Here is a 22,022-nt window from a genome sequence, read left to right as displayed (position 1 = left end):
AGTGACTTTTGGAATATTTTTATCTGTCAGCAGATTTGGATAGAGGCATCGAGTGCTGAACTTCAGATCTTCAACGTGTTATAACCTCTCATTGATTTCCAGTTGCAGTTTTAGCTCTTGGAAAATTGCCTTTTACTTATGGTTGCCATACTCATTTCCTGGGCTGCCATAACAAAGGTCCACAGACAGGGTGGTATACGCAACAGAGTTGGCTCCTTCTGGGGGATCTGAGGAAGAATCTGTTTCATGCCTCTCTCCTAGCTTCTGGTCATTTTCTGGCTGGTATGGGTTGAATTATGTTCCCCCCAAATTTGTATATTGAGGTCTTAACACTCAGTTCTCTGACTGTAGCCTTATTTAGAGATAGAGTCTTTAATCAAAATAAAGGAGGTCATTAGGGTGCATCCTAATCCAATATGGCCGGCATTTTTATAAGAAGGGGAGGTTTTAACACAGACTCATATGGACAGAAGGCGGTGTGAAGACTTAGGGGGAAGATGTCTGTTTCCAAGCCAAGGAGAGAGGCCTGGAACAGAACTTTCCCTCGCAGCCCTCAGAAAGAACCAAACTTGCCAACATGTTAATCTAGGACTTCCATCCTCCAGGACTGTGAGACAATACATGTCTTTTGTGGAAGCCACCCAGTGTGTGGTACTTCGTTATGGTAGCCCTAGGAAACAAATAAACTCATAATTTTGCCATTCTTTGGCTTGTAGATGCAACACTCTGATCTCTGTCTTCATGTTCACATGGCAAACTTCACGTGTGTGTGTGTGTCTATCTGTCTCCAAATTCCCCTTTTTGATAAAGGACAGCAGTTATATTGGGTTAGGGCCCATTCCCTGCTCCATCGTGACCTCATCTTAACTAATCACATCTGCTACAACCCTATATCCAAGGAAGGTCACATTCTAAGGTACTGGGTTTAAGATTTCAACTTGTAAATCTGGGGGGGGGGGGACACAGTTCAACAAGTAACAGTTACTTTTTGTGGTAGATTGAAAAACATGATCACAATATTTTATAGCTCCTCCCATCAAGAAGTGAAGTTTCTTCTCTCGTTCCTTGAGTGTAGATAGCACAGTGACTTACTCTAAGAGAATATAACAGTAATGACACTGTGTAAAGTGTGGAGCTTAGGCCTCAAGAGTCCTTGCAGCCTCCGCCTTCTGCCACTTGCACTGCTCCCCTGAGACTGCCATACCAGAAGTTGGACCAACTTCCTAAAGGATAAGAAGACTTATGGAGGGAAACCAAGGTGCCCCTGACAACAGCCAGCAACAACTGCCAGACCCTGAGTGAGACCATCCCAGACCTTTTAAATAGGAGTTGGCAAACTTCAGCCCATGGGCTAAATCCAGTCCAGCTATACTTATATAGCCTATGAACTCAGAATGGTTTTAGCCATTTTAATGGTTGGAAAATACCAAAAGAGGAGTACTATTTTATGGCACATGGAAATTATGTGAAATCTAAATTTTAGAGTCCACAAATAAAGCTTTGTTGAGACATAGCCACACTCACTTGTTTATATATTGCCTGTGGTTGCTTTTGTGCTCTAATGGCAGACTCAAGTATTTGTGACAGAGGCCATATGACCACTGAAGTCTGAAATATTTAATATCTGGCCCTTTACAGAAAAAGTTTTCTGAGCCCTGTCTTAAGTGCAGCTGAGTTTCCAGCCAAATCCAGCTGCGTGATTGAGCCCAATGAAGCAAGCAGAAGGTCTGTGCAGCCTACCCATAGGGATCAGGAGAACAAATCCTTGTTTTAAACCACAAAGTTTGAGAGTGAGTAGTCATGCAGCAATAGATAACCAACACACTTATGTATCAGACTTCCAGTTAAGTGGAAAACAATTTTAATGTGAAGCCAAAACAAAACATGTCTGTCTTTGCAAAAACAACAACAAAAAACAATCTCTGAATACATTGGGAACCTAAACCAAACCTCCCAAACCTTTTTTTTTTTTTCTTCACACGCCCGGTTGTAATTTTTCAGGTAATTATTATTATTTTTTTTTAAAGATTTTTTTTATTTATTCGACAGAGATAGAGACAGCCAGCGAGAGAGGGAACACAAGCAGGGGGAGTGAGAGAGGAAGAAGCAGGCTCATAGCGGAGGAGCCTGATGTGGGGCTCGATCCCCCAACGCCAGGATCACGCCCTGAGCCGAAGGCAGACGCTTAACCGCTGTGCCACCCAGGCGCCCCTCAGGTAATTATTTTTTTAACCAATGGTGCAGGGAGCAAATAATTAGTCGAAACAAAACTCTTCACAAAACTATATTAAATGTCCTCAATTTACATTGGATTTTACCCTAAAGCAATTTTCTGAATTTCATGCTATCTGACTAGTAGCCTATGACTCTGACAAAAGTGCCTGGAAACAGCAGACAAAAGCTCAGCCCGGCCTCTGTGTACTCATCACTGCCAATGGAGTTGAACTGCTGCTAGCCGAACCCGGAAGGAATGCATCGTATCTGTGCTCTCCGAGTTCTGCCACGGTTAGCTGACTTCCTGTGCAGGAGACACAGCCATCGCCTAACCACAGAAACGTGCAGTTTCCGGCCTCTAACAATGAAAGCTGGAACCCGTGAGATCTGGGAAAACCTAGGTCTGAATCTTCCCACTTAAACTAGAGCTCCTGCCTTGACCACAGCAGCCAAGTTCCCACACGGTTATCAGAGACATCACTGAATCAGAAGACCTAAGACATAAGAGTTCAGAGTAGTCGTCCATCCTGGAGATACACTTGAGAGTTATCAGTATAGAGATTGTATTTAAAGTCATAAAATTGTCTGCAATGTTGAGCTGGTTATGACTGCAGGCAATTGAGCTCCAATCATGCTGGAGGTACTTTCAGGAGCTATGTAGAACGTGCCTCAGAATTGTCCATCTGAGACGTGGGATAGAAGAGAAGCCCCTAGATCTCAGGTGCTCCATGCGGTGTTGACTCCCTCAAACTTCCAGATTTGTGTGTGTACCAGAATGTTGGAACAGATTCCCTTAGGCATTACAGTATGATGGTGAGTATAGTAGGTTAAACGATGGTCCCCAAAGATTTTCAAGTCCTTATCTCTGGAACCTGCAAATGTGCCTTATATGGCAAAATGGGACTTTGCAGATGTGATTAAGTTAAGGATCTTGAGATGGGGAGATTATCCTGAATTGTCTAGGTGCGCCTTAAGTGCAAGCACAAAGTCCTTCTAAGAGGGACACTTGACTACACACTGGAAAAGAGCCACGAAGGCACACAGGATCATAGGAGGGGCTGCATGGCTGGCTTTGAAGTTGGAGGTAGGGGCTGTGAGCCAAGGAATACAAGGAACACTGGTCTAGAGCTGGAAAGGACAAGCATACAGATTTGTAGTAATTTGTGACAGCAGCCAGAGGAAATGAACAGAGGGGCAGAGAATAGTATTTGGGGGTTATATCTGCAGATTGTGGCACCAATGACTGGAGTATAAAGGCGGACCAAGAGGATGTGAGACAAGGAGCAAATCTGGACTAATACAGTCCCCCTTCCCACGGCTGGGATCTGTTTGTGGCCTATGCTGAGTCCAGCCCATCAGAGAGCCTGCATGGGGGGAGCAGTCTCCACTCAATCCAGATTAAACAGAGCAAGCTACAGTCTCTGCTGCGGCCACTGGCCCTCCGCTAGGACTGAGAGTTACCCTGTTGCTCCTCCACCGTGCTTTTACGTGTCTCTCGCCTTGGGCTGCGCTTCTGTAGGCACAGGATGTTTGCTTGGCAGCGTCACCCAGAACTTCATGTCTGAGGGACTAAAACTCATAAAAGTTGCTTTATCCTGGTTGGATCATGAATCCTGCAGTTGCCCATTTATGTCTATCATTGAACATGGAGACACTAAGAAACACCTCTGATCACTCCATCTTGCCCTGATGTTCTAACAGTAATCCCAGAGCCTCGTGATAAACAGGGAAATGAGTTAATATGGCGATTCCTGCCTCTGCCTTTTGTTTAACTGGCTTAAGAAACCAAAATAACTAGATGCCCACGAAAGCTTCAGGTTCAGTGGGACACGTAGTGAGTCCTCTTGTGAAAATATTCTTCCCCTGTCACCCAGGTGGGGAGTAAGATAGGAAAGACTTCTAATCCAACACAACCTAAGATTCAAGGGACGGGAAGGACAGATTTTACAACTGGGTCCTTGGGAATTGTGATGAGAGGGGATAATCCGCCTTCCATCCTGTTGGCTCCTGGAATCACGTATTCTATCTATCGAGGACGCAGCACCATATATCTGCGACTGGTGCAATGCTTATACTGCAGGATAGTCCCCTAATTCTGCAGGGTGTTTTTCCTGAGATGAGGCCATAGCTGAGTCTTTAATTGACCATTCCATCATTGTATCATGCTGGTGCCTTCCAGGTGATTTGATATATAGTAGGAAAAATGAGTTCCATAGTTATATGCCAAATGTCACCTCCTCTTCACTGTAAAATAGGTGTATTGATCTGATACAAAGTTATGTAGGAATCTCATGTCAGTAAATCAGACATTTTATACGACCTTGGAGGTGGTGCAGGAAGAGGCATTGCAGGCACCGAAGGCAAACCCATGCCCAGAAGGAGTAGGTTGGTAGAGACCAACCTAACCCCTTTAAGCAATCTAGTGCTCAGTAATCAATGCCCCTGCGTGGCTAGCCTGTTTCCTCCAGCTAGAGTGCAATACCAAGGGTTCAGTGTCGGTCTCTTCAGCTGTCACGATGGGAATTCGTAAGTGCCAGTAGCTAAAAGAAGAGCCTCAATGAGAGGAATCCCATCATCTTAGGCCCATTTACAGCCCCATCCCTGCCACAAAGGCCACTTATGGCCACAGTGTCTCAGCCCTACAGTGACTGAGAGGAGAAGGTGGCTAACATCCCTACGCAACTTATCCTCCCTACCTGTTTGGTGCCTCCTCTTCAAAGATAAAAGTCATTGTCACATGACTCCTTCCCAAACTTCCTTTTCTCTGACTTCTAACCCTTCTTGTCCTGGGTCCTGACCCTTCAGCCACACCATTTTCCACTTCTCTGTGTATAGCTGTACCTCAAGCTATTCATAAACGGCATGGCCGGAAGTCTTGCTGACTGGGAGGAATTTCCTTCAGCACCGTCTGTGAGGACTACCTCTGTGTGGCGGCTCTAAAATGTAATAGCCGTACATTCACTTAGCACCCATCCGTGAGCCACACTGGAGTTTCTGTCTCCTCTGCTAGCTGGTTGCAGGGGCCTCCCCATGAGGCCATAGGTGAGAGCTGAAGTCAAGGCATTGGTACAACAGATGGAGGTAACGTGAAAATCTTTGTTACCTGTTTATGGAAACTTACTTGTAGCTTTGGGGTCTGCTTGGATCCAAGACTGAATGTACTCTTCCATCAAATGGTAGATTGCCTGGCTTTGTGACTTGGTGAATCTGATAATACCTATTTCATCATTAGTAATTTTATGTCCCATGCTCAGGTGCTTGATCTCTAGGAGGGCTCAACCCTACACCAGGCACTGCTTTGCAACTGGTAATTCGTTTTTGCCATAGGTGACGTGGCTTTGCTCTAGAACCCTGGGCTGTGACTCTCCTAGTGGACCCTGGCAGAGACTCCACATGACATTGACATCTGCCATATCTATCTCTAGCACAACTGAGTTTAATGAGTCATAGAGCCCAAATGGCAGGACGCTTCTATTACAGCCTGAATCTCCTGAAACTCTCTTGCCCTGTGTCCCACTCAAAATGGCAGCCTTCTGAGTCATTCAATAAATGTGTTGGAGAAGTATTGTCAATTGGAGTATATGTTACCTCCAGGGTCCAACCCCCCCCCCTTGTGCTGTGCTTGTCATTAGTGGAAAGGAATGCAAAGTATAACAACTTGCCCTTTATCTTGGAGGGAATGTCCCAGCATAATCTGGACTGTTGGACCCCACACTTTGACTGATATGGAGAGTAGCGAAGTTTTCACAGGGTGTAGCTCCCTCTCTCTGACATATAGATATTTTATAACAGCCTCCAAACTACTTGCCACATCCTACTCATCGAATTCAGTCAATAACAGTGGGCCAGGGGGATGTTCTGTGGAATGTCAAGGTGATCAAGACTCTTTAAACCGTATTGTGACAGAGAATAGGCGGGATTCCCGGGACACAGTCTTAGAATAAGGCAGCGGACGTGTACTGCTCTCCAGCACAAATGAATGCAAACTACATTTTATCATCTTTATTGATGTTAATTGAAGAAAAAATTTTTTTTGCCAGATGAATAGCAAGAGCTAGCAGAAGCCTTGCTCTGATTTTATAGATGAAGAAACTGAAGCTCTACAGGGTTAAGAAACTTTAGAAAGGGTGGTTTGGAAGTCACCTCACCCAACCTTTTACCTGACACATGAAGTCCCCCTTCGACGGTCTTCAATATAAGGTTACAAGTTTAGGAGAGTGGGGAGAAAACCCACAGGTTCGCGGTTAGGACGGCAGCACAGTATTGCCGTGTAATAAGCCACCGCAAACTTTACTAGCTTAATAACATCCTAGTTTCTCTAACTACAAAGTACAGTCTTAACCGTAGCCTCTCTCTCAAAGGCTGTTATAAAGACCAAAGAAGATCCACGTGAGGCGTCTAGTGCAGTGTTTGGAACTGGCAGGACTTAAAAAAAATCGGTGCCTCTGGTTATGAAGAGAGGTATCTGGGTGGATAGGTCTTTTGCTACCTAGAGCTCAGAATGCTCTGGGGGATGACCCCAAGTTAACCCAAAGCTAAGGTCTCTCCCTGACCACTTGGTCTAGGGGGTTGGCTTTTGAGGACCCACACTGGCCACATCTAGAGGTCTTACAGGACCTTGGGGACTGTAGCTTCCCACATCCCTCAGATGCAATATTCTATAATTCACTGACTCCACTCTGACCCAGTCACCAGAGGGAGAAGATGGCGGAAAGCTTTGAGCCACCTTCTGAAGACAGGATGAGCATTTGCCAATAATTAGACTAGGGTTCAAAATAAGTCAAGCTGAGAAAGACAATTATCATATGGTTTCACTCATTTGTGGAACATAAGAAATAGCAGGGAGATCGGTGGGAGAAGAGAGGGAAGAATGAAGGAGGGGTAAACAGAAGGGGGAATGAACCACAAGAGACTATGGACTCTGGGAAACAAACTGAGGGCTTCAGAGGGGAGGGGAGTGGGGGAATGGGATAGGCCAATGATGGGTAGTAAGGAGGGCACATATTGCATGGAGCACTGGGTGTTATACGCAAACAATGAATCATGGAACATTACATCAAAAACTAAGGATGTACTGTATGGTGACTAACATAACATAATAAAAAATTATTATTAAAAAATAGATAAAAATAAAAAACAAAATTTGACGTGGTCACTTACTAGCTGGTATGACTTTGGGCAACTTACGTAATGTCTTGAGCCTCAACTTTGCCCAACTTCACGAGTCTGTGGTAGACACCACTGAGATGATAGCTGTTTGGGACAATGAGCTTCTGTGCATGGCACTCATGTCAGGGAATGAAGGACAGGAGGACGAGGTAATGATCAGGGACACTTGGGCATTAATTCTGTGCAGTATGTGGGGTTTTCACCACCAACAGGCAGTTAATTCTGACACTGTCCACCTGGAGAGAGCATCAGATCCCGCAGGTTAAGGGCTCAGTCCTACAAGACACACCCCTTCTACCCCCTGCCATTTCCAATACTTCAGTCTGGGTTGTTGTCTGTGCTTCTGAACGCTGGCTATAAACTGGAGGTTTCAATCACCCCTTACTGGGGTTTGATTACTTTGCTAGAGTGACTCACAGAACTCAGAAAAACTTTTGCTAGATTACTCATTTATTGTCAAAGAATGTAAGTCAAGAATAGCCAGATGGAAGAGATACATAGATATGGGGGAGGACCCAGAGCTTCCATGCCCATCCTGAGCATACCACCTGCCCAGCACCTCTGTGTGTTCACCTCAGTCACTCCCTGAGCCCCACCCTTATAAGTTTTTATGGAAGCTTCATTATATTGGCGTGATTGATTAAACCATCATCCACTGGTGATTTATTCAACCTCCAGCCTGTATCCCCTCCCCGGAGGTCAGGGGAGTGGGACTGGAAGTTCTAACCCTCCAACCACACAGTTGGTTGCCATGGCAACCAGCTCTCATCCTTAGGTTCTTTCCAAACATCACCTCATTAACATAAACTCAGGTGTGGTTGAAATGGGGTTTTTGGTAAATCAAGACACTTTTATTGCTCTTATCACTTAGGAAATTGCAAGGATTTTAGGAGCTCTGTGCCAGGAATGGGATGAAGACCAAATATATATTTCTTATTATAAATCATGATATCACACTGTTGGTTTTTTCCCATGTGGCCTGGCTGCCAGCAAGTTTAGTCCAAGAACCAGAAGAACCCAATGTTTGTAAACATTTCCTTAAATATAAACATATAGATGTAAGTACCAGTTTTTCCAGAATAGTAATACAATCCGAGGCTCAGAAGGGCAATGGCAGAGCAAGCAGTGAGCTTCTCAGATCTGTTAAGACTTTGCTTTGTGTAGATACCATCACCAGAAGCTCAAACCCCTTGCTTGGGGGGGGGGGCAAGTCTACCTGTAGAAACTGCATCTCCTCCTCCCCTGTGGAGCCACCTGCTTCTCAAGGTTTCTGGATCCTTGACTCAATAAATCAGGTACATACTAGAAGCAGTTAGTGGGTTTGAACCTATGTTTTCTTTGCCCACCAATCCATAACCCACTGCAGCCCATAAAATACTTAACATAGCACAAAGCCCATGAAGAGCCCTCAGGAAATGGCAGCTCCTTTCATCCCTCCTTCCCAGCCAGGTAAGACAAGCACAGTTTGATTCTAAACCTTTCCATCACTTTCTGTTATTCAAACAACCTCGTTAGGCTGGTCCTTGAAACTTGGGCCTACTTATTTTAAAACATCCGTCCATTTTCAGTTCAAATCTCTCTTCCTCCCAAACCTGCTGCTCAGCACAGGCTCCTCCGGGAGCTCTGGTTGCTGGAATGGGGCGGGCAGCGCAGTGAGAGGGTGATCTGCCCTCCTAACTTCTCTGCACCTGCTTCTCTGGTTTTGGGATGTGGCACGAGGAGTTGCAAGACCCTTCAGCTGTGCCTGCTCTGGCAACATCCTCCCTAGATCTGGGCTCTTTCTCCGCGAGCTAGAGGAGCGATGGGCACGAGGACACCCCCCCACCACCACCACGGACAGTGATTCAGTCCCAAGGAACAACAGCAGGCATGAGTAGTCCCTTGCAAAAGTCCATTTCCTCCACCAGCTAGAGACCCCTGGCCCGGTTTCTCTGGGGCAAGCACCTCTGTGCCCTTGACTGTGGTGGTCCCTGGCAAAGAGCACAACCCTGCTCTCCATCCCCGCCTAATCTTATCTACCCTTTGGAGATTTGGGGAACAAAAACTCATGTGCCTTTAGGAAAATGAGAACTTGAGGGTGATGCCATTATCCTTCTTTGCCTCCCCACCTACCTCTGTTCTCTCCCCAGGGCCCAGATACCCCTGGAGTGGATCTGCAAGTCAAGAAGCTTAGTAGACATTCGAGCAGGGATCAAAATGTCAGTCTACTCACCAGAATTTACAAGACGGTTCTCTTGGGCCTCGCTACCACAGTTCTAGGGAGGGACTAGCTGGTGGCCTTCTCCCTGAAAGAAGCGTAGCCTCTCTTTGAAAATGATGGATTTCCTCAAAGACGATCTCCCTGCAGATTCCTGTTGCCTCTTGTATCTCTTCTCTCCAAGGCCCCCGGGTGCCTCTCTTGCACAGGTGGTGGGTGGTGGCAGGTGAGGGGGGCCCTACAGCTAGAGTGGGGTTTCTTTGAATTCCAGCAGCTCTGAGAACTTATTAATGTGTCAGTAGTGTGTTACATCCGTGCCATAAAGCAAAGGAGCAAGAAAAAGGCCTCCATCGATTCTTCACAACATCCCATTCCATACAGGATGAGTTGTTGCAATAGACAGTCCACGGTCTGTCTGGAGGACTTGCATCACAGATGAGGGCACTGCCCGAGGCAACTAGGGAGATTCCTACCAACAGAAGAGATGTGGAAATATCTGTTTCCCATTCACGTTAAGGCCAGGGATGGAAATTCCGGCCTAAAACAACCTTTTCTGGGCCAACCATCTTAATGGGACATTAAATTTCTCTAAGACTCAGTTTCCTGACCTGTAAAATTAGAGTTGAACTAGGCTGCATGGTTTTCCTAGCTCGGATTTCTAAGAGTTAAGATGATGGAATGTGCTGGTGTTGTATAAATAAAAGAGGCAAGTTTTGTTTTGTTTTGTTTTTAGCTATTTGGAAATCCCCTGTGCAATTTGTGACTAGAGATAGAATTCAGATTTATAACCTAAGATAATCTTTTCCTATCTCAAATATCCCCAATTTACTCTCTGGCTTACTGTTATATTCCATTGTGAGTTAAGCCACATATATTTTGTCCTGATTAAATAAAAGCAAAATCAAGTAACTACTTCAAGCCAGTGAGTAAACTCATAAAATTAGAAAGGCATGGCAAAGATGTCAACTAGCATTCACAGCATGTGTTAAAGCCGTCTGGTGACAAATGGGTAAGGAACAAGTGAGGGTGTGTTTGTCCAGGACAATTACAATGATCTGAAGATTAGGAGGTGGGTTTGTTGGAAGGACACGTGCGGTCTTCTGGGATCCACAGGCGGGCGGGGCAGCAGGCTCCACAGGGACGGGCCCCTTCTCACCAGCTCTCCAGGCACAGGGTCTGGTCTCTTGGCTTCTCTCTGCATATCTACGTCCCCCTTACTGAGGAGGAGGTAAGGGCAGGGTTGACAAATGGATGAAAAAGCCTGTTTCGAAGTGCAAATATCTCAGTGAGACATTTTTCTAATAAAACTGAGTCTTCAGTTTTAGTTACTTGTGCACTTAGTTTTAATGGTCTTTGTTGCCGGGGTGCCCCAGGAGCTTAGAGTTGGGGTGCTTTAGGATCTCTAGTAGGGGAAAAAAAGCAATAAAGCACTGGATAACAAAAGAGGGAGAGTTGATTGAAAACTGTCAACTCCCTGAAAGATCTAAACAAGGCATGAAGACTTCCATGTCCCTAGTTCATGATTCTGGAGACAGTTGACCTGTTGACTTAGAGATATCATTAAAAAGCATCGGCTAGAAATAGTGACAGTGTCAGAAGCTGTTCTCCACGTTAAGATCTGACAAAGAGTTACTTTCAATAAGAAAAAGTGAACCTTTGCTTATTACTCAGACATCAGACATCTTTGGTCTTTTTTTTTTTTTTTTTTTTTTGGAAATAATTTCCAGACCTCACAATAATTTGAGCCAAAAGTTAGAGTCCCAGATCCTAATCCAGGCTTTGACACTAATTTTTCAGAAACTGTTTTCCTGGAGCCTGGAGTTTGATGAATGGCACTGAATTCCTTCCCTGCTTCTTTCAGTGGCTAAACACTTTGACATCTTAGAAAGGGCTAGAATGCTGGTTCCATCACTTATCAGCTATGTGTCCTTGGGAATGCACTTACCCTCTCTAAGTTTTGCTCATAAAGAATTGAGTTGTTAGCTTTCTTGTGATTTGTCATGTCGTTCTATTTTTCTCTCTTCCAAGGCAGTGTCTCTCCTCTATAACACTTTGTGCTATCCCCTGTGCCCCTGCTGGCAGGGTGCTGAGCTGAGCACCCATGCTCATCACCCATGCTTGATGGACAGCCCTTTTTGGTGGCCACAGAGACAGACAGAGAGCTGCTGCTCAGTAGGTGCCCCTCTTTCCTAAAACAAATACATAGCAGACATCGGAGAAGCAATACAATTCTTTTCTAGAAGTTTCCATCAATTGCCTCAGGGAAGGTTTAGTTAACTGAGGCCAGGACTTCTTCTGTGGATTCCCCCTCCTCCTCAGCTGTTTCTCCTCTGCCAGTTCTCTCTGATCTTCCTTGGATGGGAGGTGGAGGTTGGAGGAGCATGAGTTTTGTTCCCATGGCTGAAGAGGGGGACGCAGCAGAACAGGACCAGGTGGAAGTGGAGAAAAGGAAAGGTGGGCTTTTTCAAGTTGCCATTAATTTCCTCCTTAATAATCTAAAATCTAAAACCACTCACTATTTGCAGCCAAAGGACGAACTTTCTTCTGATGATAGCCAGCTTCATGCAGCCTGTGTGAGGAGTTCCTATTTCTCCTCTGAGCAGAACTTTGGTCCCGTTTCTGGCGAAATAACAATTCTGGCCTTACCAAGCTGAGGGAGCGCTTGTCCCCTCCATATTCTGGGTAACTGAGAAGTTCCGGGCATTTATTGGCAACGATGAATGCCTGCTATCCCTGATTTTCCCCCTTCCTGGGTAGGAGAATAAGAGGTTCAGCCAACCTCACAAAAATGAAATACGAGCACCAATGTCAATTCAAGCAGAACCTTCTGAAGGAGTCCAAGGTAGTGTTGGTCCCCTGAAAAACGGCACTGCCTGCTCCATGATTTCTAGAGAAACTGCTGGAGGTACGCTTTCCTATGTACTAGAGTACTGTACACAACTCAGTGTAATATTTTTTATTCATTTCTACCACTCTCCACAGTAGGCTATGAGCCATTTGACAGCAGTCTGCCTGCACCCCACCAACAACCAAGGGCATGCCACCTGCCTCCTCCTCCACCACCCCTTGCACACAGCGTTTTGTGCAAAGGAAAGAGGGAATCTTTTGCCGCCCATGTAAATATCTAGTCGAGTCAGCATCCCCCCAAGTTCTGAGAGTTATGCTACAAAGTCCACTCATAATTCATAGAAATAGACAGACAGAAGGCAGATGGGTTCCATGCCTAAACCGGGAAGGCCAGGAATTCTGGATCCATTGACTTGTCTAAAGCTGCATGGAGGGCATGGCATTACCATAACCAAGAAGGTTCAGGATGGTTGGACAACGGTAGCTCTAGAAAAGGAGACAAGGAAGAAAGCACCTGTAATGTGTCTCCAGACAGTGACCTGTCTGTTTCTGGTTGTGCAGACAGATGATTCAGCTTTCAGAGGCTAGAGCCATAAAATATTTGTATCATACATGTGATTCCGCTTATTCTGATTTCATGCTCACTAAGCAACTGACAAATTACAATTTGATCGTCCATGTATTTATTAATACCCCACTTTGTTCTAAAAAGGACATAAGGGGTCTTACAAAGATGCACATGCTTTGATTTAAAAGATAAAATTCGGTATAAATGCATATAGTGGGTTTTTGGTTTGGGCCTGTTTCATATCCATTTTACCTGTCTTAGTTCCCATTTTCTTTGGGGGAACGAGCTGCCTCTTGGGGACAACTGGCACCATCTCATCACAGGTTTGAGATGGTGTGTGGCCCACCCTTAGCCAATCTGAGAATTCCAGCCACCTGGTCTCAGGGGCTTGGTCAAGTCGTCCATGGAAATCCAATCCTGGGAACTTCGGTGGAACTATGCGGAATGAGCGGCTCTTCTTCCACTGGTACTGCTCTCTGTAGGATGCCCTAAGCCTCGTGCTACCATGAGCTGCCAGGTGGGGAGGCAGGAACCTGAGAATGGAGGCCACAGACAAGAGCGCAAAAGCTGAGGGATGGAGGGATACTGAGCATGGATGGGGCATTTTGAGTTCCTAGACACAGCTGTGGCTGAAGCTAGACCTATGGACTGTGTTTCAATAGTCATAATATATTCTTTCTTTCTCAATTGAGTTTCTGGCCAGTCTCAACAGAGGGTCCTAATTAAAATTCAGCATATAAGAAAAGTGGAGAGAGAGAAAAAGTAAGCATAGAGAAGGAAAAAATGAGACTAGTAGTAAGGTGAGCACCACCACGCAATGAATTCAGTGCACTTGCTATCACTGGGCCACAAACTCAACTCAAACCTCACAGCAGTCAACTCAGGGTGAAACCTGCTCAGTTACTTAATTAGAGGACCCAGAAGATTCGAACTAAGCAAGACGCTCAGGAGAAATATTGCTATTCCTGATTTTTAAAATCGAAAGGGATTTCTACCTTGAGCTCCTTATAAAAAAAGCTGCATAGAACAGTGACTCACACCCTCAATAATATCCTTACAAGAAGTACGATAACGAATTAATGAATTTCATAGGACTGTTTCTTATAACATCCTGCAAAGTGGTCTCTGACCTAATACCAAAGCACAATCCCATGAGAGCAGCTTTAAAGTGGGGGAAATGGTGCGAGTCCCCCATGCAGCTCTCCACTGGAATGCCTTAGTCACGACCCCACCAGAATGAACAAGCTACAAACTGTACCCCTAAGTGAATGGCTTGGGGCTATAAACCAGTTAAAAATCCTTTGTTTTGGGAAGCTAATCTAAGCCTTTTATTCTATGCTCACAAGACAGACGAATCATTGTCCATTAAAGTTATTTTTACTGGTTCCATGAAACCATGTCATATGCAAAGAAGAGAACGTTTATCTTTCTCCTCTTTATGAGGAGGTGAGCGTGTGAGTGGAGATTCCAACCTGGTTTTCCTAGAAGGATTCCCTTTCTGCATTAAAGGAGCCTTCCTGCCCGCGATCTGACAAAGACATGAGGTTGGGATTTTTTGGTTTGTTTTTTAATCTAATGAATTTCAGCTCTGAGGGAGGCACGGTGGAGTTATATGGCATTCAGACAGTCCCCACGTGCTCACAGAAGGTGGTTCTAAACACATGCGAGTTGAATGTGGGATAATTGCACACTGGAAGCATGTCTGGTAAAGGTTTTCTGTTCCGATCAAGATGGAGAAGTCTATAAATTCCTTAATAACACTCTCTCTCTGGATGTAATCTGGGAAGCTAGGTTTCTAGCATTCTGTATGTAGAACCAATTCGTTTTATTCATATGGCCATTATCCATTTTAAAAATGATGAACAAGTTCATCTCTAAAAGTCACAAATTTTCATATACTCCTTCCGTCCGTCGACTACCATTTCTATTCCATTTCTTCCATAGAATTTCATTCTAATATAACATGTTTTTATATTTGAAAGTCCTTTATGGATATTTACCTTGAGCAAATATACTTTTGTAAATTGAAATTAACTCTTTTTATTCTTGTGACTATAACGTTCTTATTGTTAAAAATTTCATCTGGATTCAGAAGTTGCCTCTCTGCTGATATCCTGCCCATAGTATTATTGGAAATCAGTTAGCCTAGAAAGTGGCATTGTTAGACTATTGTATCATGAAGCTGTTGCCAGGTAATACCCACTGTCAATCACACTGGGAAGAAGTAGATCCTAGGACAGGAAAGAAGGATTGAGAAGGTAGACCTCAGACTAGAGAAGAGGAGAAACTCCTTTCTTTCTTTCTGTGGGCCGCAGGTGATGAGACTGGCTATGCTTTGAGCACCTCTAGGGGTGAGCATGAGTGACTCCTTTGTGGGCAGGTCAATATTCAAGCAACTGTAAGACAGTCTACTAGCCTGTAGATTCAGAGAAACCGTATCTCGTATGAGCTCTAAGTTCTCTGTCTGTGCTTCCCTGAGCCTTGAGTCAAGTTCAACCTGGGCAAGGCTGTGGGGGAGAGAATGCTCCTGGGACAGATTTGGGTCCTGGCAAGGAAGGGCAGAGCAGAGCCTCTTCCTGAGGCCAGAGTGGTGAAAGCATCACACAAACTGCCAGTGCGCCCAGTGTAGCAATCCGTCCAGACCATGGACAGTAGTGACAGATGCATGATGGCTTTACCAGGAAATACTGTTATGAGACACAAGACATTAGTTATCCTCATAGGGGATTCTCTGAAGCAACTGGAAGAAATTCTCTAAGAGCCGAGGCGGGGGGGTTGGCCAAAGTCATAGTTTGGCAATTTAATGAGAAATTTGGGGGTTTAAGCAGGTTATGGTAAATCAATCCCTATCTCCCCTCTGAATTTGGAACTGATAGAGATTTAGACACTGGAGTCTAAAGATGAAAACATCAGTTTCATTGCCAGTAGCAGTGGCTTGGACGTGGTCATCAGATACAGCAAATGACCAGACGGCAGACACGCTGGCTCTGTTGGGCAAAGACTGGAGCAGTAGCAGGTGTGTGGGCCCCACTCCCCACCTGTCTGGGGCAGAACAAAGTGATCAGTGGGGCCAGACATCAGATTCTAGGAAATGGACCCTGACCTTTGGGCTGGGAAGTTCTAAAGCTACATTGTTAAAGAATCACCCAGCCTTCCATGTAGTAATTACCGTCAGAGCACAGTACAAATTGTGGCATGGCAGAACCTTGGCTCCAGCCCTGTCCCACCTGCTCTTGGTTTGTGGCTGCTGGGGGTCGGGTGGGGTGGAGGCTGGGGGGGAGGGATCGCTGTCCCCTCCCCCCTGCCTATGCAGGAGGTAGGTCCAAGCCTAGCCTTTGCAGCTGCATACACAGCACCATCCCCCACCCCTCATCCCCATTCATAATTGGGGAACCACTGCCTTTCTCCTGGCCTGTTTCAGGGGCTGGGTCAAGCCTAGAGATTAACCTGGATTGGCTGCCTTCAACCCTGAGCTGTAATTCACTTCCTTAGAGCTTTGCAGCCAATGTCTTTTCTAGCAGGCTGATGATAAGAGTCAGTCTTGGACAAATGAAGGCCTACCTCTCTGAGCCTCACCCAAACGAGCTTCCTACTCCTTCTTTCCAAGATGACCTCACTCTCCTAGAGCTATAGACCTTCCCATGCAGGGGCAGGGTCTGCTCGAGTTTATCAGTTGGAGGAGCAGAAAATGTGTGTGTCCTGAGGCAGGATGCTACAAAAGAGAAAACCCAGAAAAATCCAACTTCAGACCTCCTCCTCAATCACCAGTCAGCTTGGTTATTCACCTACACTTGGGGAGGAGGAGTGAAGGGTTGAGGAGCTTCAGAAAAACCCTCCACTGATGTTTTTCCCTCCTCAGGAGGGAAACACAAGTTTCTTGTCCTTTATGGAAGTGCGTGGCAGGTCTGGAGCATGAATGAACTGCACCTACCTTCCTGGCAAGTGATGGCGGTAGTTCCTGAACCGTGTGAATGTACTTGATGCGACTTAAAAATGGTTAAAATGATACATTTTCTGTTGGACATGTGTTTGTGTTTACTACAACTAAAAACAAACTGGATCTAATCTTGTTTTGGGTTTTACTTTCCTCGGTTTTGAAGAACTAATATATGCACGTGGTTTTAAATTTTTCAAACACAACGACCTCCCCCCCAGTCTATCCCCAAGTCAATCTACATTCTTTTCTAAAGGCAAACAATAACACCAATGTTTTGGTAGATATTTCATGCACACACAAGCAAATACATTTAAAAAAATTTTTGACACAAACAGGACCAAATTTTACACGCTTTTCTGCAATTTGCTTTTTTAGCTTAATGAAATTTCTTGGGGGAATGTTCCATATCAGTATGTCAGAGTTCTAGCATTCCTATCTACCTATTCTGTTAGTCCATGGGTGGTCCACAGTTGACTTAACCAGTCCCCCTTGTGGTGCAAATCTAGATGTTTCCAATCTTTGCTCCTCCAAACGGTGAATAGCTTTGAGTATGTGTCACTTCTCATATCTACCTACTCATAGGATAAATTCCCAAATGCGAAATTCTCTAACCATCTTTCCAATAGTTTTCAACACAGCCCTCATTAGCCCTAATACTGTTGCGTAGACATTGGAAATGAGCAAGGTCTCTAATCTGACAAGCTAGCCAGAAAAGTGATAATGTATCCCACTCATAAACCATCGTGTCACACTTTGGTATGTGTACTAAAGGAGAAAAACCATTGAATGAACCCCAAGAAAATAACGTCCATTTTCAAAGAGTGACCCTTTCTGGCGGAGGTCTGGTCAGTCCATAATGCATAACTCCCTGGCTATAAGTGAATTTTCTTTACATAATTCCTTACATTTTCCCCAATGTAATTTTCCCATGTTTCTACATATAATATCTTTTTTTAAATATATATAATGGAACAACTGAAGAACTCCAGCAGGTTAGCCAGAGAAAGTGATATTACCTGCATATGACAGAAGAAATGGGAACCAAGGCCATGAGAAGTTGCAGCTTGTTTGACCAGCAAGTTAGTAGAAGAGTCTGGAATAAGATCCAGATCAATAACCTAATCTTGTGCTTTTCCCACTGATCTAAATGGTCCTTTCTCTCCAGTTCTCAAAAATACATGAACTATTCCTAAATCTGCCGGGTCCAGGAGAGGCCGCAGTTTGTGGAGAGCCAATGACTGCCTCACTACTCGGAGTTTGCCCTGATGCTCCACAGATGTCGAAGATAAACAGAGGGGGTTTCTCAGGCGTTAAAAATACCTTCAAACAAGGGAGATCCCGGAAGGCTGACGACTCCCAGGCTTGCCTACAGCCTCATGTGGCTCACATGTCGAGATGGGAAGAGGTAAGTCTGAGCTTTAAGACTGATACTGCTCCCCAGGGAGAACCAGGGGGGAATGGATTTTGTACAATGGGGAACACTTTTTCATATTGTGGGGACCAAACTGCTATGAACTCTTTAAAATCCCCTCCCATGAAATGCCACTTAGGGAGGCATAGAACAGGACGGAGCACTCGAGCATTGCACATGGAAGCCACTCTGGGAAGAGCAGGCAACAGCCATGCTGCTGATGAGCGCGACCTGGTTATATGCACAGTCAACAAGACATTTACTCAAAGCCTGGACTGGGAGCCATAGTAGACAAAGAAACCAAGAATCCTTGGAAGCTAGTCACTTCCAACCTTGATCAATGGGAGAGTCAGTCCTGAGTGCTGTAACAAACTCCCCCCAAATATCACTGGCGGAACGCAATGAACGTCTGTTTCTTAACCTGTGTCACGATCAGGAGGTGGGGGTATGGGGAAGGGGCAAGGGGTGCTGTGTTCCATGTAGTCACAGACATGACATCTGTCACCGCTGCCCAAAGTGCGCAGGCCGGGACTCAGAGGATTCCTACTGCTTGGGAGGTTGGGAAGTGAGTCTGCCTCCAGGCTCAGGAGAGAAAGAAGGGTCTGTGTGAACATACGGGAGTCTCTCTGCTCCATCAACATAAACAGGCTCAGAACCTGAATGGTAAGGGACACAGAAGAGAGCGGCAAATATATGATAACCAGGACAGTGAAAGGAGAAACGATTTGAACAGGACCAGATAGAGACATTTGCATCTAGACAAGTCTTCGGTACAAAAGGATGTGGACACAGATTCTAGAACTATGCTGTCTATTACTTACGGCTTGTGGGGCATAGAAATATGTTACGGTTAACTGTGTAACAAACTGTACATAATTCTCATTTCATAGCTAGAATCAATCATTCCCACTTGGCCTTTTTTTGCTGTCTTTATAAAGCCATGGGTTAAAGAACCTTACGGGGTATTTCTAACATGAGATGTCTGGGCGGGGAGAGTCTTATCGACAGTTGAGGTCAAGATTCTTGGTGTAGGGGCACAGGGCACGAAGGGGTTCACCTTAAGAATGGCCACCCTGGACCAGCTTGTTCCTGACTGCTGTGGTACACATTTCTCGTACAGCCTGGAAAAACGAGCGAAGGAGCCAGTGTCGACATCAGGGTCCCTGGCAGGGCTTTTTTGAAACCACACACCATGACAAATCTCAAGGAAGTTAAAAAAACAAAACAATCATAACCAAGGCAGCCTAGCTATTTTTAAAAGAGCTGGGGCTTCATTACTTCAAACCCAAATTCCTGTGAGCTTGGCAACCACCTTACTCTAAAACGAACATCCCTTCGCCAGCCATAATGTTTAAAAACATAGCTAAACTCTCTTAGCTGAAGGCTAAGCCTTTTCAACCTCAGAAATGTGAGTATCTACTCCGGAGGGCCCATGAGGGCGGGTTCAGAGGATGTGTCTGTGTTAGAGCGTGTCTAGGTTATTGTAGGTATCTGTGTTACCCTGTGTGAGTCCATGTGCACATGTGTGTGAAATTCAGAGCAAGACAGAGGAAGGCCACTCGAGTAAATCCATGTTTTACCTTCCAGGGTGCGAAACTGCAGTGCTTTGGCTGAGGAGAAACGGGAACCCACAGGTAACTGACATTAGGACTGTTGAGAAGCTCCCAGAAGACCTAACTCTCACTGGCTGTGTAATCACAAGCACCTGCAAAGCTCTCGCTGCTGAGGAGCGAGCGAGGTGCACCTGCCAGCCAACATCTGCCTGGAGGAAGGAAAGACAGGGCTTCCACCCTGCACGGAAGAGCGCCGGCCCCTCTTCTCTGCTCAGCTGTCACGCTCAGTTGCACTGTGCGCGGGTCTGCCTGTCAGCCTGCGCTGAATCCGACGGCACTGTTCCAGGTCTTACTATCTGCACTGTGTTCCGAATGACTTGTTGCCCCTACCTGTGTGCACCCAGGAAGGCTCCGGTTTCTATAACAACAGACCCCATCCCTCTGGAGTCTCCTTGCTGCGTGCGGAGGCCGCGTGCTAACTTAGCCCAGCCGTCCGCCTGGCCCCTCTAGACCCGCCGTGCCGGTTCCCACCCAGCCACCAACACTGAGCGTCAGTAGCTGCCAAAAGTGCACAGAGGAAATGGAGATTCGGTAAAGAAATAAATAAAAGCAGAGCTTTTGTCAGCCATTCTGATCTGGACACGCTGAATTCTCCTTCCCTGTGCTTCACCTAGGTTCTTTTAAGCCTGTAGCCAGAATAGGAAATCAGCTCTCGATGGGCTGACTAGGATGTTTTCTCAAAAATCTTTTGGAAGAGCAGTGGAATTCAAGATTGTTTTAAATCTGGAAGCAGAAGCATGCTGCATTTATGGCCATGATATCTCTGGGCGGGGAGGTTGGTCTTTCATTTGTAGAGGTTTTTTTCTAGACACCAAATGAGGGGAGAGGATAGGTGAGATGCCACTCTGTGGGCCTTCTGCAATCTGGAAAGAATAAGGTTTGCACAGTAGAAACGCAAGAGTCATAAGGATTGTGATTTTGTGTTGTGACTGGATTCACATTTGCAGTCGTCCTTGTAACCAGAAGGATCACGTGACTCGTGTGTGCTCTGAAGGCGCTAACAGAACTGTCTATTCTAATGCAGAAACAGGGCTCAGCGCTCTGCAGGCTGCAGGAGCAATTGCCCCTCGCCTGTTGCAGGGCCCCGCGTGAGCATCAATCTCTAGTGGACTCTAAGCTAGTTCCTTCTCCACCAATCGTGGTTGCTATGAGCAGGTGACCTCACAAACTGTTTTAGCAACTTTTACTGCTGCGAATCATTCTCTTGGGAGCCTCAGAAGCTGGCAAAATAAATCTTTGTATTCACTCTGTTTATATTCTGACAGCACGAAAAACCTCTGCTTTGAAAAGGGAAGCTTTCCCAAGCAAATGCAACTGAGGGGATAGATTCCCCCTGCGTGGCTTTGAAGGTGCTAACGTAATAATAATAATTGCTTTCATTTTGATAAGCTGTACAGATTCCAGAGTTCTCTCAAGAGTTCCATTTCATTTGATATTTGCAGTTACCACATGAAGTAGGCAGGGCTGACCTTGACCGGCGTCCCTATCAGATGCACAGTGGCATTAAATGGCTTGCCAATGTCACAAGGTGAGTAGTTGGCACAAATTGCAATGCAGACGTTCTGACAAGTCAGTAGGCTTTCTATTCTACCATTCCACTAAACTTCTAAAATAATCCTATGGATTTAAAAAATATATAATCGCCACTCATATGCCAGCCCCAGAAAATTCCCAGGCTGATGAAAGGGGTCTATTTTGGTGATGCAAGTGAATATTGAGCTGCTGATTTTGAGCAAAAGCAGCCAATGCAAATAAGCATGATATATTCATATATTCATCCATTTGAAAGAAATCTGATGGCAAGAATTTGCTCCAACAAAGCAGATTCCAGAATGTGCCAGCATCTGTACAAATGCGTGTCATTCTCCGCAACCTCCATGCACAGAGGAGGACCACAGATTCCTTGAGCAGGAAGACCGCACGGAGCCTCAGAGGTAATTTTATCAACCCCATTTTCCAGGGGAGGAAAGCAGGTTCAGAGAGCAGTGCCCTGCCCAACATCACACTATTAAAGGTGTCAGACCCCAGACCTTCAGACACCACAGTCAGTTCAGAGAGACGCTTCT

The 22,022-nt window shown here is 45.4% G+C and overlaps 1 long non-coding RNA gene across 1 annotated transcript; it reads left to right on the top strand.

Moving 5' to 3' along the window:
- Window positions 1-2,175: 2,175 nt before the first annotated feature.
- On the top strand, window positions 2,176-21,222 carry LOC103667947. Its single transcript, XR_569917.2, has 3 exons — window positions 2,176-2,216; window positions 18,098-18,337; window positions 19,931-21,222. It is a non-coding gene; the product is annotated as an uncharacterized LOC103667947 (long non-coding RNA).
- Window positions 21,223-22,022: the final 800 nt, after the last annotated feature.

This window comes from Ursus maritimus, unplaced genomic scaffold, assembly GCF_017311325.1.
Source record: "Ursus maritimus isolate PB19 unplaced genomic scaffold, ASM1731132v1 scaffold_7, whole genome shotgun sequence".
In the NCBI taxonomy this organism is placed as follows: domain Eukaryota; kingdom Metazoa; phylum Chordata; class Mammalia; order Carnivora; family Ursidae; genus Ursus; species Ursus maritimus.
The sequence above is the reverse complement of the archived record's forward strand: the minus strand, read 5'-3'. Positions and strand labels throughout refer to the sequence as shown.